At 35.4% G+C, this 4,365-nt stretch overlaps 1 long non-coding RNA gene across 1 annotated transcript in view; it reads left to right on the top strand.

The window, feature by feature from the left end:
• LOC107712040 (uncharacterized) overlaps window positions 1-4,083 on the top strand; it is a 9,070-nt gene extending 4,987 nt beyond the window's left edge. The window contains exons 2-3 of the long non-coding RNA XR_001636757.1: window positions 189-191; window positions 4,025-4,083. This is a non-coding gene — a long non-coding RNA (uncharacterized LOC107712040). The remainder of the gene's footprint in view (window positions 1-188; window positions 192-4,024) is intronic.
• Window positions 4,084-4,365: the final 282 nt, after the last annotated feature.

Genomic DNA, 4,365 nt, shown 5'->3' with positions numbered 1-4,365 from the left:
TAGACTAAATGGACAAATAAAGGCAAGCTAACTTTACAGCTCAAATATCAGACATCATTGTGTTAAAATATTGCACATTTATGCTTTTAAACCGTCCAGGATTTCTTGCTCGTTAGGCTTCCATTGTAAGTGCATTACTCTGTTTACTTTTACAAACTGATGGATGAATTGAAGTTGTTAATCGGCAGCACGTTGATGTTCCACTTAGATCTTAAGTTGTTTGGAACCTTTAAAATTAGTTTTGCAAATAACTTTTTTATCCCCTAGTTTAGTAGAAAATCATCTATGATCTGATGTTTTAAAGTCAGAAACCAAAGCACTGACACTGACATGAGCCTCAAGAACCTCAGACTTTTCCTGATAAGATGAGTTTCTTTTCTGAACCCAAGAATCACTGAAGTACCTTTATTTTTAAGACTGAGCTAAAATCTCTGCGCCCAATAAATCTTAAAACCACACACACTTGTCCCATAAGATGACGGTCTCCGAGCCGTTTATGTGTCATTAGTGTCAGAGTTTGAGGAGAAACTCGCTCTGATCCAAAGCTCCTCAGTGCTGACTGCAAACACGGACCTGAGAGTTCAATCGCAATCCAGACTCAGACCCTGAACAACACCCATGAAATATAGCTCTTATATATGAAAGGAGTCCTGAACACACTATAAATGTCTCCTGTATGATGTTAACCCTCAGGTCTGCGTGATTCACAGTTGTTCAGCTGTTCAGTCTTTCACTCCCGTCACTGCAAACGCACATACAACAGCACTTCTTCTGCCTTTAGATTCAGATACATACGAAATGCAAGTGTTGCATAGGTTATACTACTCCACAAGTCATCGAAAAACAGAACAGGCATAGAATTACAGTCATGATAATCAAGAAATGATTTGAAAGCAACATGAAAGCAGTTCTCAGATGATTTGTAATCAGACTCAAACTGCATAAAATAAGTTACTTCCTCTGTGTTTTGGTCTTGATCTCCAGTACAAATATCTAAACATTCTAAAGTTTTGTGAACAATGTATCAAAATGAAGTGAGTTCATGCTTAAAACAAGAAAAATGTCTCCTGATGGGGTCAGAAAAGTAAACTTAATTCAAAAAGAAAGCACGATTATTGGCTGATATTTGTCTTGTTTTAAGCATGAACTTGCTTCATTTGATACATTTTTCACAAAACAAGACTGAATATCTTCTTTCATTTTGCTTTTTAAGTAAATATATCTTACATGTATGTACGTTTAGCAGACGCTTTTATCCAAAGTGCTATAACAAGTCTCAGTTAGCTTAACGCAGAATACGTAGGAAGGTTTTTAATTAATTTATTTTATATAAAATCAAAATAAACAGATAAATTAGAAAAAGAATAGAGCAAGCTAGTGTTGGAGGCCTTTTTTTTTCTTTTTGTTAATTGTAAAATAAATAAAAAGAAAACAAATGTATAGTAATACATGTGTGCAATCTAAAAGGGGCAATTTTTTTTTTTTTAAGAATATAATTAGAATAGAGAGTGGTAGAGTTAGAGCGTCAAATAAAGATGGAAAATATGTGTTTTTAGGCGATTTTGATTTAAGAATATTTCGATATTTGCTCTGGAAAACAAGGCAAAAGTACCTAAAACAAATAACTTATATTGGAGTCTGTTTCTCACAAAACTCTGCTTCCGTAGATCCACAGAAGACAGAAAGTCTGTCAGGTTTGGATGGCGAGTAAATAATGACAGAATCTGAGCTTGTGGACGGATGAGAGGCGTAAGAGCGATGTTTGATTATTGGCCCCGAAAGCGTCTGGAGTTCACGTGGATGTCGAGTTCTTCTTGAAATATGATTTGTGCTCGGCGCGTCCCTCTGAGGCTGTTATCACGGCACATAGGTGGTCTTCAGAGCCGTCTGTCAGATTTATTGATACCCCTCGCTGCGGGACTTTGTCTTCTTGGAGAATGTCAGGCGTGTAATAACACACAAAACTAGAAAAAAACAAAGTGCTTCTGCTGACAAAGCATTTATTCTGTGGAGAGGAGCTGGTTTGATCAGGCAGGTGCAACCTCGGCCTTTTATTCCACCGCCTCAGGCTACTCTTCCGCTCTTAAATAAACTCATTACAATAAGTCATGGTCAATAATTATAAAAGAGCGGCCGTGGCAGTCGAGGTAATAGCATGCGCGAGAGCAGCAGAAGGTAATGTAAAGGTAAAACTAATTGTGTCTGATAAGGTTGCGGTTAAACAGCAGTTTGGGACAGAAAGACTCCGGGCATTAAAACGATTACCGCCGTTAAAACGTGAAATTCACCAAAGAAACTGCTGCTGCTCCTGAAACGGTGTTATCTAGATCAGACTCCAGGCCTGCTATTCACTGTTTTTTAAAAGGTTCATGTCGCAATGTTTCTTTATTTTTTTTCAGAAACTTGACGTACTTTGAACATCCTATAACTTCTTACCGTCCATATTTACACACTTTAGAGAAAGACCATTGGTTATTGCATGATAAAAAATATTGAATCGACAGCAAACATCCAGCTGCAGCTCATTTCACATGCGAAGAGACACGTTTACATAAGACATAAAAATGCAAAAGAAAATATATTTATTTAATATTAAATGTAATATTTCATATACATATGTATTTTAATTTGTATATATTAAATCAATTGATTTAAACATATTAATGTTAAAATGAATTTCATATTAAACTGTAACAAATGTGTACAATAAATATTATATACTAAATATGTTTATTTAAAAAAATGTATAATTCATTTTTTTAACATAGATAAGTACATTATTATATATTACATATATTTATTTAAAATATTTGCATTAAAAGTAATTTATGTATTTGAAATATATTTATGTATTAATTAATTGTATATTGAATATTTTAATATAAATATGTATATTAAATATGACATGTTAAATGTTTATTTAAATACATGTATACTAAAATCATTCTAACAGTCACAAGGGTCACAAAGAGGGTGTAAAATTAATAACAATAATAATAATAATAATAATAATAATAAGGATGATTTTGCCCATTTAAAAATCCCCTGATATTTCCACTTATCCATGTTTGGGGAGCCTTGATACTTAAAGGTATTCTCTGTATTGCTTTTAGAAATAGCAAAGTTTAACAACTTCAAGCGGAGTCATTTATCTGATCGATTAAAAGTGAATTATCCATAAAAATGATTGCTGGGATGCTGCTCGCTGCCAGCCTTCATGCGCAGACGAACCTGCCGTTTAATTAGCAGAATCGGGTTCTAACGCGCGTCTCCTTCAGTCTCTGACCTTATTTGTTTGCGCGGAGGTAATTTCATTATGGCATGTGATTCCCTGAGCTCCCGGTGTTAACGCGAGGAGCTGGCAGGAGACGAGCGGAGGATTTGGCACCGGACCCCTGAACGGAGAAGCCGCGGGAACAATACGACTCTTTCATGTTGACAAATTCCATTAGTGAGCAAAAGGTTGTGCTTATGGAGCGTTTTATTTATGATAATAGCTCAGCATAAAGTGGAGAAATATCCATCACCTGCCACCTATACACACACAGTGTGTGTCTCTCTGCTGTCAGATAAGTGTGTGTCTCTCAGGTTTCAGGTTAATCGCTACAGGAAGAGTGAGTCTGGAGAAGATGTTTTACACTCTCATCTCCGATCCTTTGCTCTGACATTCAGGAGGAGAATCAGTCATGCAAGGGGCAGGAGAAAAATCTCCAGCGAAAAGACTTTCTCTCCTCACCATGTGTTATTCAGCTGCAGTGTATAGTCAGGACTGAGTGTTAAAATAGATATTAAACTGCACTCATTAATTATACTGTATGTTATTACACACACACTCACACAAACACAGACACACACACACTCACACACTCTCTCTCACACACACACACACACACACACACACACACACACACACTCAAAACTTAAGTAAAAATTTATTCATCTTTGCAACACTTCACTGTTAGTTTAGGTACATTTCATAATATTAACAGATATAACTTTTACACTTATAATAATGTATTATTAGTAGGGTTGCAAAAAAGGTGGAATATTTCCAGTAAATTTCAGAAACATTCCAGGATTTTTTTTTTTAATTCCAGGGATTTTTGGGAAGTTCCCAGAAACTTACCGGAAATGTTCCACCCCTTTGCAACCCTAATTATTAGTAAATGCTGAAATCAACATGAACTAAGTTTAATAAATGCTTGAAAGTATTTGTCTTTGTTAGTTCATGTTAACTAATGTTAACAAATAGAACTTTATACTACAGTGTTACCAAAAAAAAACTATTGTTACTAAAACATCAGTAACTTGTAAAGACATACAGACAGCAAAGTGTCCAGCCTTACGGTTCCTCTCACAGCATTA

This window comes from Sinocyclocheilus rhinocerous, unplaced genomic scaffold (genome assembly GCF_001515625.1).
Source record: "Sinocyclocheilus rhinocerous isolate Xijiao unplaced genomic scaffold, SAMN03320098_v1.1 scaffold328, whole genome shotgun sequence".
NCBI classification, from domain to species: domain Eukaryota; kingdom Metazoa; phylum Chordata; class Actinopteri; order Cypriniformes; family Cyprinidae; genus Sinocyclocheilus; species Sinocyclocheilus rhinocerous.
This window is presented reverse-complemented; position numbering and strand designations above follow the sequence as displayed.